We start from the raw sequence: 14,606 nt of genomic DNA on the forward strand, positions 1-14,606 counted from the left end.
CTCATGTGACTGCAGCGCTGCCGTGGAGAGAGCAGAACTTCACAGAGCTCTGCCTGGGGACAGATGATGAGCCAGGAGAGAGCTGATGGGTCAGAGTTAGGGGCAGACTAACGTGGGTGATGCTGTTGTGCATGTCTGCTACAGAGTGCCTGATCAGGAGGAAGAAATAGAAGAGTCCTTCTTTAGACAACTGCAAGAAGCTTCACAGTGTCCTGACAGGCACAGGTCCTCATGGGGGACCTGAACCACCGAAGTATCTGCTGGAGGGACAACACAGCAGGGCGCAAGCAATGCAGATGGTTTCTGGAGTGCATTGGTGACAACTTCCTAATTCAGTTGACTGAGGAGCTGACAAGGGCAGATAGTCTGCTAGACCTGATGATTATTATAAATGAGGAAGAACTGGTGGGGGATGTGAAGGTCAGGGGCAGTCTTGGCTGCAGTGACCACGAGGTGGTGAAGTTCAGGATCTCAAGAGGAGGGATTAAGACAAAAAGCAGCATGACAGCCCTGGATTTCAGGAGGGTAGACTTTGTCCTCGTCAGGGATCTGCTTGGGAGAATCCCATGGGAGACCACCTAGAGAGAAGACGAGTCCAGGAGAGCTGGCTGGTATTCAAGTATCACTTCCTCCAAGCTCAAGAATGCTTCATCCTGACGAGCAGGAAATCAAGCAAAGGTGGCAGAAGACCTGCACAGGTGAACAAGGCGGTCCTGGCTGAACTCAAGCATAAAAAGGATAGGTACAGGAGGTGGAAGAAGGAACAGGCAACTCAGAAGGGATATAAAGACACTGTCTGAGCAGGCAGGCATGGGCTTAGGAAAGACAAAGACCACCTGCAGTTGAATATGGTGATGGACATGAAGGGCAACAAGGAAGGTTTCTGCAAATACATTAGCAGCCAAAAGAAGACTAGGGACTGGCGCCACTATTAAATGGAAATGGGGCCGTTGTTGTGACAAAGGACATGGAGAAGGCTTGAAGTACTGAGTGCCGCCTTTGCCTCCATCTTTACTGGTCAGACCAGCCTTCAGCAATCCAAGGTCCTTGACACCAGGGGGAAATCCAGGGTAAGGAAAACTCACACTTGGCAGAGGAGGATCAGGTTAAGGAACATTTAAACAAACTGGACATGCACAAGTCCATGGGCCCTGATGGGATGCACCCAGGGGTGCTGAAGGAGCTGGCCAATGTCACGGCGAGGCCACTCTTGATTGTCATGCTGATCATGTCAATCAGGCTCCTGAGGACTGGCAGAAGGCAAATGCTACTCTTATCCGGAAGGGCAGGATGGAGGATTTGGGGAATTACGGCAAGTCAGCCTCACCTTGATCCCTGGGAAAGTGGTGGAGCAAATTGTCCTGGAAACCATTTCCAAATATATGAATGGCAAGAAGGAGATTGGGAGTGGTGAGCCTGGATTTAGGAAGGAGAAATCATGCTTAACCAATCGGATAGTCTTCTGCAGTGTGGCTGGCTGGGTGGATGAGGGGAGAGCAGTGCATGCTATTTATCTCGATTTTCATCGTCGACGACAACATCGACCGACAACGTTGGTCTCTCGTAACATCCTCAGAGGAATTCATGAAGTACAGGCTAGATAAATGGACAGTGAGGTGGATTAAAAAACGGTCGAGCTGCTGGGCTCAGAAGGTTGTAATGAGCTGCGCAGTCTCTAGCTGGAAGCCAGTCACCAGTAGTGTACCCCAAGTGTCAATACCGGCGCCAGTACTGTTTAACATCTTCGTGAATGACGTGGCGGTGGGACAGAGGGCACCCTCAGCATGTTTGCTGATGATGCAAAACTGGGAGGAGTGGCTGATACACCAGAGGGCTGTGCTGCCATTCAGAGGGACTTTGACAGGCTGGAGGGATGGGCAGAGAGGAACCTCATAAAATTGACAAAGGGAAATGCAAAGTCCTCCAGCTGGGGAAGAATAACCCCACGCACCAGGAACCCCTGGGAGCTGACCTGCTGGAGCTGACCTGCTGGAGCGCAGCTCTGTAGAGAGGGACTTGGAGATCCTGGTGGACACCAGGTCGACCATGGGCCAGCAGTGCAGCCTTAGAGCAAAGGGCAGTGGTACCCTCAGCTGCGTTAGGCAGAGCATTGCCAGCAGGTGGAGGGAGGTAATCTTTATCCTCAGCACTGCTGAGACACATCTGGAGTACTGTGTCCAGTGCTGGGCTCCCCAGTACAAGAAGGACATGGATATACCGAAGCGAGTCCAGCTAAGGGCCACAGAGACAGTGAAAGGATTGGAGCATCTGACATACAAGGAGACACTGAGACAGCTGGAACAGTTTAGCCTGGATGAGAGAAGGCTCAGGGAGGGTGTCACCCATGTGCCCATGTGTGTAAATATCTGATGGGGGTAAGTAAAGAAGATGGAGATAGACTGCTCAGTATGGACGAGAGGGAGGTTGGGCTAGATGATCTCCAGAGGTCCCTTCCAACCTGAACCATTCTGTGACTCTGTGAAGAGGCACTGGGGTTTTACATATCACCAAAGATGGAGGCTCTACAGCCTCCCTGGGCAACCTGTTCAGTGTTTGACCACCCTCACCCTTAAAATAAAGGTTTTATTCTAATATTTAAATGGAATTTCTTTTATTACAAGGAGCTTGCCACCCCATGCTGCCGTTCCCCAGCTGTGTGATGGATGCCGTGGCAAAATAACCTTTCAGGAGTAGAAAGCTGGAGCTGATGGAGCAGCAGAAGGGAGTGGTCCCTGGGCAAAAGGGCACTGGTGGGTTGATTGATTACCAAGAAATTGGCCTCCAGGTGATGCCAACGAACCTGGAGAAGCTTGGAGGGCAGGGCCTGGGAAAGAGCAGAGGGCCGAACCATTACCTCTGCTTTCCAAACCCACTTTGTACCGTGCTTCAAAAGCCAAAGCTCCATGTAGCATTTGCCTCAGTGAGAATGTCTGCCCAGCTGTATTAAGAAAAAAAAAAAAGAGAGAAAAGAAAAGGAGGAGTTGTAACGCTTTCTGTGCTAGGGTCCAGCTCAACCAGGTTGGTAAAGGGACATTAAGCGCATATCTGGAAGCATTTCTTCCAGGAGTCCATCGAGCTGCTGGCTGCTGCCATGTAGGACATCGCAATAAGAGCTCACTGACTGGATTTTTTTCCCCTCCCACCTTCTCTTGAGAGGGAGAGAAATAGCTTGGTCAAAAACATGTGAAACATTGGCAGACTCCCATGCAAAGCAGAAAAGGGCAGAAAAACCATCCATCCAGTAATACCCCAGTGATCAAATGTACCAGTTTTCTTTCCAAACCACAGACTGAAATTTAAAAAAATCTAATTTGAAACAAAATCCAAAAAAAAAAAAGAAGCCATCATCATCAAATCCACTTCCTGTGGGATTTAGTGATCATTCCTAGGGAAATGCACTGGCAAGTCCTTGCAAGGAAAAAGCGGCGCTGATCAAAGGGGTTTTGGGTCACATCATCACTCCTTAGACAGGATGTGCTCTATCGGACTGGGCAGAAATTTCTCTGCAGTGTCTCCAGTAACTATTGTCCTTCCCATTTCCAGAAACGTGCAGTGTGCGAGCCAGAGAAGAGAGTGAGCAGTGGCGAAAACTGGCTTTGAAGAGAAAAGACAAAAGAGATAATTTTTCTGTTGGTGGCCCAATTTCTTCAAAATTTCACGCTGCAGCATGACCAAGGCAGATATAACTTGTCGGGGGAGCCATTGATAAGCCCAACCCAGGCACTGTGGTTTCCATGCAGTTTATGCATCCAGTCGCAAGGCACTGATGCTTAGGAAGCATGTTTGAGGCAAGGAAATGCCTCTGGGTGAGGCCTTGCCCTGCTGCCTCAGACACCAGCGGCAAAGATGAGATGGGAAGTGAAGGCGAAAAAGGCCACAGATGCAGTCACACTCTCAAAATGGCTACGTTTTGCCCATTTCAGGTAGAAATCATTGACACAGAGAAGACGGAGCCAGACTCTCCTCAGAGGGGCACACTGATCGGGCAAGAGGCAGCAGACAATTTGCCACACAAGAAATCCTGACTAGACGAAAGGAAAAAAATGTCCTCAGCGGAGGCGGAGCGGCACTAGTACAGATGCCCAGAAGAGTGGTGGGTCTCCAGCCTTGGAGATATGCAAATATCTCCACGGTGAGATATGATCTCATCGGGACCAAGCCCAGAGTGACTTAACGTGGCTTCGTATGTGCCTCTGCTTTGAGGCAGGGGATTGAACCAGAGACCTCCAGAGGTCCCTCCCGACCTAAATTGTTCTAGAACGCCATCACTCTCTTAAAAAATGTGGTTGCTGAGGTGCCGATTGACTGCAGTTTGGCTACCTCTACCTTGTGTGAGCGGTGGGATGCTACCTCTGGTATTACCAGGAGCCCTATAGGAACCAATTCCCAACATGCCTGGTTGATGCAACAGGCAAGGATCGCCCACATGGCATGGGAGAGGTGAGCAGAAAGTAGGGGTTGCTCAGGGAGGTTCACCCAGCCGCCTCAAAAAATGTGATCTCACAGAAAAGAGAATTCCTGGTGGACAAGAAGCCAAGTGATAGCAGAGGCAGTGTGAAGCCAGCAAGGGGACAAAACTGTATGTGCATAGGGCAGCTGAGCAGCAGGGTCAGTGGTGACAAATGCAAAGTGCAGAGCTGTACCTAACTAACATGACACCCAGCCTGAGAGTTTGTCCTTGGCAAAATTAACCGATTCAAAAATCAGCGAGTCTAAATCTCTCTCAATGGCCCACCTTGGGAGGAGTGTTCCGCCTCACTGGTGTTACAGTATAATGTTGCCTAAAATCATAATTAATCAAACTGAGTTTATATGTAATAAGGCTTTACTGAGGGATTAGAGCATTAGAAAGGAAATGCATGCAGAGTTTGTGGGGAAAAAGCACACACTTGCACTACAGTCCTGAATGAATGACTGGTAGGTTCAGAAAGGTTTTGCCAGGGTGTGCAGACAGGCATGGGGGTGAGGTTGGGGAGCTGGGCTTCTCGGGGCCGGCAGGCAGAGAAGGGCACTCGCCACTCCCACGATCCCACTCGGATGCTGTCACTCTTGCACCAGTAACCCCCCCGGAAATGCACCAATTTCTAAATTCTGACCTTTTTGCAAGGTGTCTGAGTTTCTAGACAGCTCCTAGCCCTTGGCCTCCCTGCCTTCGGTGTTACTTTCCCACGCCGCAGCAGGTGCTTTATCCCGCTGCTCAAATGTGCTTTTTATTGCTCAGCTTTTTTTTCTCTGTTACACGTAACACAGACTTTTCCCAGCTTTTGAGGCTGCACTTCTAATTGACCACTGGTGAGTTATTTATAGCCCTGGAGCCTCTGGTCTTGACCTGTTCCAAGACTTTCAAGGCCTTTACTGTTATTCCACGTGCAACGCCGCACTGGTAACAGCAGACACGCGGTACCAAGCACCAGGTCTGTCAATAGCGTTGGCAGCGCTGCTCCTAGCGGACCACTGGCAACAACCTCAGACAGCAGAAAAGCAAACCAGAAACCTGAGAACACCAAGAAAATGCCGGCTATTTGTCAAAATCAATGTTGCAACAACTAGCAAAGCTCAGTGTGAGAGGCACGGGCGGGGGATAAAAATATTTTATTTCAAGATGAAGGTAGTTTTATTCTCTCCCGCACCTCCATGCTCACAAGTTTGTCCAGGACATGAGTGCCCAAGTGGTCTGTCCTGGTCGCAAGCACCAAAATCCAAGTAGCTGATCCAGGCCCCGCGGTGATGATGTGTAGGACAAGGGACACTGGCTACTGAGGTTTTACCATGGCTCCTGGGTTATTGCCTTGGCGACTGCGTGCTGGTTTGGAGTCTGCCTTTTTGCAGCCTTTAGGAGCTGCTGATGATTGTGTCCTCCTGTCTCTCGTCCTGCTCCACTTTTGGGATCAATCCACCCACTGTCCTTTGTCTCCTTACCTTTGCCTCCTTACTATGACTCCTACCTTGCTCCTTGCCTTCCCATCATCATTTTCTAATAGTTTCAGTTTGACTTGTTTTGGGCTGTTGCACTTCCCTTGTTTTCTGGAACTGGATGTTTTGGAAAGTGCGAGGAGCCCAGTGTCCTGCTATTGCAGGCGCCATCGGCTCCTGCCTGCCTCGTAGCCACTTCTGCCACTTATTCCCGCCTGTGCATCCACACCCGGCAGTCATAGCCCCTCTCCGCCCACACCGGTCTTAATATTTCTAGAACAACTCTCGGCAGAAAAAGAAAACCAGCAATATATTTCCAGCACAAAGATAAAAGAAACAGGCAAGGGAACAGTGGGCCACTTATGCGGATGTCAATTCTGTGTAAATAATAGCACTCAGGGTCAACAAAGAGGCTGAAAACTATTATTGAAGTAAGCCTTGAGGCACACTATTGTCAAATTTGTTTTTCGTTATTTTTCTCCTTTGAAAAAACAGAACAGGATTACTGCTTCACTCCAATAAGGGGCATGTTTTTTTTCTCTTACATAATCAGATTTCCCCAAAGCATTTTTTACTCAATATCACCTGATGCTTTGGTAAGACCCATGCGTTATGAAAAAGAAAAAGAGCTTAAAAAGCAGTTCAGTGACCTTTCAAAAAGTGGCTGTTACAAAATCTTTATGAAGTTTGCAGATGGCAGGAAGAGGGTGGCATAGCAAATAATAGCTCACTGTTACAGGAGGCTTTGAATCTGAATAAATCATTACACTCTGGTGAAATTAACTTTAATAAATAAATGACAGAAATGTAACTGGAGGCCAGTAACGCCAGATGTGAACTCTGCCTTAGAAAGCAGTTGTCCCGAAGAGACTGAAGTGTATCTATGCATAACACCATGAGCTCTTTGTACTGCAGTTAACAGGGGAAATGCAGCTTCCAGATGCATGCAAGTGGGACACGGCATTAGGAACAGCGGGATCTTGCTTCTGCGCACAGCCACGGCAGGAAAAGAGCTCAGCTGCTGTCCTGCGCTGAGCAGGGGGGACGTGGGAACATGCGTATTCAAAGGGGCCACAGAAACAAGCGAGGAATGCTATAGCATTAAGGTTGCCTTACCCTGTGCATCAGAGGGAGGAAGAGTTTCTGCACCCTGTGTGGAGGTACAGTAGAGCGAAAGGGGAGGCCGTGACAGTCCTCCCGGCCTTGCAGTCTCTGAGTCAATCCATAATACCCCTGCGTGGTCCTTTTCATCCCCTGATAATAGGTATGTCTCTGACGAGGGGGAAGTGACCAATCTGCGGGTAATACTTGCAGCGTTGTGTTGTGACAGAGACGTCAAACCAAAGCTCAGGTTTCACCACTGGTTACCTGCAGGGGACAGCAAGAATTTCCCCTTTTCTGACTAATTGCAATCTCTGTTTTCAACCCTCACACCTGTTTTGTTGGAGACAGACTTCCTTTAAGTGCTGCAGGTGTTTGGCAGAGTGGTGTGCTAGGACAGGACCAAGAGGCACAGGAGGCTCCAAAGGCACCATATGGACATGTAGAGGTGGAATGGGTACCCCTGCAAGCTGGGATGGACCTGAACCTCCGAGGCAGGTTCTCCGGGAGGACAATCTCACCTCACAGGGCTGGACTGTTTGGTTGCTAGCCTTGTCTATCTTGGCCAGTCCAGGACATCTGGATCGTTCCCAGATTCACAGCACGAGGCCCAAGACCTGAGCATGTCAAACTGAGCCAGGTGGCTCCAGTTGCGTGAGTGCTGCCCGTCCATCAGTCCTTCTGCAGCTGCCCAGCCAGGGCACCTCTTTTCTTAACATTTCTGAAGTCACAGATACATGCAGTCCTGGGAGAACAATCTCGGCTCTGCCAAGGCGCAGGCTGTTAGCCAGACAACAGCCTCTCTGCAAGCATCAGGTGCAAAAGCCCCATTGTGGGATCAGCAGCAGTGGATAAAGACATCTGTTTTTAGCGAATGGATTCTTTTTCCTGAGCTCCGAGCCAAGAGCTATCCATTTTTTTTCCTCTGCCCCTGAAGATGGGGATGGGGGGAGGAAGGGACTAGTCCCCCCATCGAGGAAGTTTTCCAGCAGCACATTTATGGAAGGCCTTAAATGGTCTGTCAGAGGCATGCCGAATGGCCAGACAGACAGTAAACAGAGCTAATTCCCCAAGGGAAGCAGTGGCGAGGAAGAGGGGATCATGGCAGCAGAGCGCAGCAAAGCCCAGGATGGAGAGGAAAGCAGATAAGGCCAGAAGATCCTGCAGGGGGGACAGGGCAGGACAGCTGCACAGCCTTGCCTCAGGGAAGCTCTCCAGGGAGAAAACCCACCTGTGGCCCAGTAAAACAGCCCTGCTGCCCTAACATGAGCAAAGCTACAGAGGTACCTACCACCTGTCTTTCACTGCTACTACTGAACATGTCCAGGAGCAACCGGGGTGATGGGAGGTGTCTTTTCCTCGACCTACCACAGCACTTGGGGAGGGCATGTGGATGTCCCCCCTCCTCCTCAGCACTGGTGCTGCCCACCCCATGTTTTCTCCTTGCCTAACTTTCTGCCTCACAGTCTCCCCTCAGTCCTGGTCACAGCTCCATCATCAAAGCTTGGGCTGATAGTGCCAGGGGTACTGGGGAGGGGAGGCAGCTCGCAGCATCCCAGTCCTAAACTGGCTGCAGCCAGGGTGCAGCTGTCAAGTCACCTGAAGTTCTCCTTATCTCTGTCATGATTGTTTTCCCCTTGCATTCCTCAAATAGCACCATGCATTTTTGGAAATTCCCCTCCTGGGCAGTTCCACACTCAAACTCTAGGAGGACACCAGACTGGGGCAGGGGGCAGAGGTCATGCTCATCCTAGTCCTGCATGCCAGACTGCCCATGTTTACATGCATTGGGCCTGTGATGTGTGGTTGTACATGTTTCACACCAGGACAGCAGTGTGTTATCATGACCTGCTTGAGAGACAGCTACAAATTAAGCACACAAAGAGCAGGCTGGCCCAGAGAAGACTGGATGGAGGAAAAAGTTGCTGGCGCTGAACTCGGCAGCTGTGCTTTATAGCTCAGTCTAATGCCAGCAGCAGATTGCCAGAGTAGAGAGCAGATCACTGTCATAGAGCAGGGATTAGCCTGCCACGTTGCTGGAGAGGGGAAGTCATCTGAACCTGCTCATGCACAGGACAGAGCTGTGGCACAATGCATGCAAAACTCCTCCCTGCCTTCAAAACCCTGGACAGGCTAAGGGGGGGGAACATGCAGCTCTCCATCACTGCACATTTTCATTAGGTGCACTCCTCATGCTGGCGGTCCCACCACAAACATACATACGCTGTAGACAGTCTGGATGCATGCCCATTAGGCCCCCCAAATTCTGCCACGCTGTTTCCAGAGGGCTTTTTCTTCAGCCGCGTAGGCACTTCATCTGCCAGAAAGGTCCTCAAAGCAACAGGGCAAATGCTTTGAGCTGCAGACTGATCCCACCAGATGATCTCGAGGAAGAGGGAAACAGAGCCCAGGAGATTCCCAAGAAGCAGACAACGCAGTGGAGATTGGAGGCAGAAAACCCGAAGTCATGCCCACGCTCACCTGCCCAGACCCCGCACCCCATCAGGGTCCATGCTATATCCGGATCTGCAGCATCTGGTAGAACGGTGTCCTGAGGATCACCAAGCCTGCCTCTGAGGGGGCCTCGGCTCACATATGTGTCTCTTCAAGCTTCTAGCATATAGAAAGCCAGCAGACAGACTTGCATTGGACTGTAGGGCAGAAAATGAGGTTGGTGGGCTAAAGAGCGTTGAGGTTGATAGGCATCTTCACAGCTCTCAGGCTGTCAAATCTGGGGAGTTTTAGAGGGTAAAACCCATGCTCAGAAGGGTCATGGTATATTAGAGAAGCAATGTCCTAAAAAGTATGAAAATCCTGTGGCAGATAAAGCCTGAGCTGTGACATTTCTTGGGCAACCCCCAAGAAACAAATTAGCATTGCTTCACTGCAAACACAGAATTTTACAGACTCACTGTGAGACAGCTGAAGTGTCCAGAGACCCATGGCCGTGCTGGGGAGGGGAGGTTGGACTGCTCTGACCCCAAGGACAGGCTCCACAGTCATTTGGGTTGGTTGTCCTTCACAAAGGACACAGTTCAGAGTAGCTCAATCAGGCCCTCAGACATGGACAGGGTGAATAAAACCACCGAGCTGGGGGCAACGGTCCCTAAGAAGAGTGGTGCTGACTCACTTCTTGCAGGAGAGGGGCTGCTAGCGCTGGAGTCTCTTGCCGGAGCCAGGCAGCACAGCCAAAATAAATGAGTCATGTCAGTGCTGCAGCTGGGAACAAATGCAGATAATGTGGCCAAGCAGAGAGGCGTAGGGGACAGCAGTGCCCTGGAGGGGGGATGTGGGGCAGGTTTTTCCACCTTGCCCTTTATTTGGGCTGGCTCCTGCCAGTAAACCTGTGATGCACCTAGGAACTACTTGACCTTTCTCAGAGGAGCATCATGTTTCAAATACAACCTGTTCTAAGCACACTGGTATTTACACAGTACTCAAAACAGAGCATTAAACAAACGCGCGGGGACTTCCCCACATCCTGCCAGCTCCATTTAAAGCCCAGACCTGCTGCCCAGGTGGGGACAATGAACCAGTCATTTGAAACTGTCCACACAGCGGCTGGGAGAGGGAGTAGCCTCTGCACTTGCTGCTGCCTTGGCTTTCATTACATGCGCGTTGTGGGCAAAGGCACTGAATCTGTTCCGGCGCTCAGACCCTGCACATGGTGCTGGGGGCTGCCTTGGGTGATCCCTGGGTGCAGAGCTGGTGGTGCATGTTGAGGGAAGCTCTGCCTTTCTGGTTGGGCCTTCTCCTGAGCCTCCTGTTCTTTCACTGCAAGAAGGTGCTCACATGTCGGGGCCAGGTTATGTTTATGTGGACACCGGCCCATGGTTTGGGCCTTCTGGCTGCCACAAAGAGCTGAGTGTAGAGTTTGCATTCACTGCTGCTACCAGTAATTTGCAGCTTCCTATTCTGTGCAGGGCCTCAGCTGCTGCAGATCACATACACAGTGACAGATCACAGCACAGTGGTGCTGGCCAGCCCTTCACAATGGTTACTGTTGTGTTTGAGTCGCAGCTGTGAAGACCAAGAGAGGTTCTTCCTCTATGCCTTGGAAGGACCATGCTCTGACTCCTGTATTGCTCTTGCCTAGTGCTCTGAACCAGTGCATATTCAGGCACAGCATCTCGCACGCTTGCACAGCACTCCAGCCAGCGCATGGCAAGAACATAAGCAGATGTTGGAAAGGTGCTTGGAGGATGCTAAAGGGAGAGCTTAATAGTAAACAGAGCACGTATCCTTCAGGTATGTGTGGCTCTTTTGCAGGCAGTCTCCACTCTGCAAAAAGGATACCCAGATTTAGCTGGAAAAATGGTAGGAAAGCTTTCAGTAGGAAAGCTGATTTGATTTTTTTCTTTGCTGTATTTCTGCTCCCAGGGTAGCCCAGACCTTCTCCGCATTTCCCACAGTGCTGTCTGTTTGTACACCATTCCCTGAGCAAAGCTGGAGACAGCCGGGCCTGCGCGCTCCCAGGCATCGCAGCATAGAGACGCTGACTCACACTTCCATGTCATTGCGGAAACTGCAGTTATCACCACTGGAAATACTGTCATATTCAGCTCTGCAACCCATGCTTCTGCTGCCCCTGGAAAAAACCAGCCTTGGATGAAACCACTTCATTTGATATACTGCTTGAATCCACAGCCAGCAGCTGACACTGCAGGGAAAGATTCATCCTGGCACTGCCGTCTGCAAAAGTCAGTAACAAATCCCGCTTCCCTTTTGTGATTTCTCCCTCGTGGCCCCACAGCGGTTCAGCAGAGTAGGAAGGCAGCAGTCTTTTACCCAGGAGCACAAGGCAGATCTGAGCCTCAGGAAGATAGTTTTTCTATCGTCCACCTAGAGCCAGCACTTTCTCATTGATGCCGCAGGTTTTAAATCCAAGGTGCTACTGCCTTCTCCTACACGGTCAGATACCTCTGCTGGCTGTGGCTTGTCCTATCTCCTGTCCAGTCCCCACCTTCTGACAGAGCACATTGTGATACAGCTCCAGCCCCACAACAGAGCAAGGGACTGGATTTATTTGCTGCTTCCCCACGCAGTCAGACAGTATATATCTACCCCTCGGAGCCTTGCTCTATGGGCACGCTACTTCACGACATCATATCACACTCCGGTCTATGCGTGCCCAAGGAGGAAGATCCACGTGGCGGAGGAACAGACTCACTTTACCATCATCTGGCCAAAGCATCTGGAACAGCATAGGACCCTGGCTACACAGTGCTAGAGTTCATTCTTGGAACAAGTGTGTAGCGGAAAGAGTTTCCACTGACACCATCCGACAGGGCCCTGAGTAACTTGGCACAATGGTTTCTGGAGCCACAACAAAATGCTGTTCCTCCAGGGAACATGCCTTCTCTCCCTTCCACTCTTCCAGAAGGTTGTTTTGCAAATATATCTGAGCCTCAGCTGACGGTCTCTGTCACACCAGGCTCCGAACATGTGGAAGAGCAGGACTGTGCATCATGTCCTCCTACAAGAGGCTTGCACTGCTAGGCCCCCCACTAGGGACTGGGTGTGCCACCCCTCCTGCTCATCCTGCAACAGGATGTCTTCATGCAGCCACGGAAGCAGAGTTGAAATGAGTCCCAAAGATGGTTGGTGGCTGGAACACATGACGTACAAGGAGAGGCTGAAGGAACTGGGCTTGTTCAGCTGGGAGAAGGGATAGTGAAGGGGGAACCTAACCGCAGTCACCACTTGCCAGCTTCAGAGGTTTAGAGAAGGTGGAGCCATACTCTTCACAGAGGTGTGTAGGAAGAGGGCAAGAGTTGCAACATGATAAATTCTGTTTGGAGTTAAGGAAAAACTGCTTCTGTGCAAGAGAGGTGCAGCCCTGGGACAGGCACCGGAGAGAGGGGAGATCTCTGCTCTCAGAGATATTCAAAACCCAGCCTGATGAGGCCCAGAGGAACCAGATCTAGCTTTGGAGCTGGGACTCATCAGAGCTTTATTTTCTGTTGGAGCAGCTCTGCTTTCTAGAAATAACTACTTATTCAGAGCAAGATCTAGTGATGGACTGGGTAAGCCAATGGCCAAGGCTGCACCTTGGGTCATGGAGCGCTCCCCACCTTCAAGGCCTACTTTCTAAAAAAGTTCTCCTCAAAACATGTCAGTGCTTCTGATGGGGGGATGCAGCCGATTCGCCCCCCACAGCCCACCTACTTTCTACCCTGGCTTAGTGCTCTCGTTTCTGGGAACCCTGTTGGGACAGGTCTGGAAGCCAGACCTGTCCCAACAAACCGTGATGAAGGGTGTAATTCATTAGTCACATTGATTACACATTCCTTGTTGATTGAAAACCCCATAAGAACAAACGCCCATCTGTGTTCACATTTAAACAGGAACACATTTTTTCAGACCTGGTATTAATAAAGGTTACTGATTCGTGTTTGGGAGAAGAGGAGGAAAAATGAAGAGGGGAAAAGTCGAGGTGGTTCTTGAATAAGTAAATCTTTTTGTCATATGAAACGCCTGGATAGCTCTTCAGTCCTCTTGGATCCAAGTGCAGAGAGGAGGCAGATGTTGCTGATGCTCTGCCGTTTTAGCTATGGGTCCAAAACTTGTGCCTGGACCTGATTAAACTGAAATCCTTCTCTTGTATCTTCTCCAAAGCATTCCATCTGTGGTAATGTGAATGCACTGCACAAATGAGAACAAAGAGCAAAAATCTTCTTTATTCTGATATTTTTGGACTAGGAACAGTTACCTACAGAAACAAATTCAGACAAGCGTCCTTATTCTAGGACCAAGTCCCATACCTTCCATCCCCTCACTGTGGTTGCTTGTATCCAAGAGCAAACACAAAAGCCAGAACAAAGGAAGAAATTTAATTAATTTGTTTGGGGAATTTTGGTTGGAAAAATAAAACAGAAAGGAGTTCTTTTGTTTACAAAAGCCAAAGCTGCTTATGCGAGTAGCTTCCATGTGGTCTTTGGTCGCACATGAGTAAATGATTATCCTGTTTCAAGTAACATCAAGTACTAGACATAATGACATTGCAATGTCTTAACAAATTTAATTTCTAACCCCTGCTGTCAGAGTTGCAGTATTGCTAGGACTACGATACAAAATAAGGGCAGAACTATAGCGATCCTCCTTTAGGGGAAATAAATCAATAACTTCTGCTGGTACTTAACCCTATGGGCTGCTCTAACACCAGTAACTCAGAGTGGAGACTGCTCCAGTGTTTCAGCGGCAGCACTTTGTTCCCCTTGCTTGGCTGGCATGAGATGGTACAACCATATGAGAAACCAGCAGCCACCATAGCAAAATTAGCAGGAGTGACCAAGGAAACATGGTGTGGACAAGGATCTCAGACTTCCAAGGAAAGCAGTGCTTAGCAAATGCAAAATATGAGAACAACCGGCAGGAGAGAGACCAAGCCAAACAACTCCCCTTTTGACTGAGAACAGGCTGCATCCCAAGAGTCGCCCCAGCTTTTGCCTTTCCAGCATGCTGAGAGGGGCAGCCCCGTGAGGACGCAGAAAAGGACTGTACTGTTCATGCTGAATACCTCAATGCACCTCTCACAGCTGCCCCATTCAAGCTATGGCAAATGAGTTATTTAGGCCATGCTGGCAAGCCGT

This window comes from Struthio camelus, chromosome Z (assembly GCF_040807025.1).
Source record: "Struthio camelus isolate bStrCam1 chromosome Z, bStrCam1.hap1, whole genome shotgun sequence".
NCBI classification, from domain to species: Eukaryota; Metazoa; Chordata; class Aves; order Struthioniformes; family Struthionidae; genus Struthio; species Struthio camelus.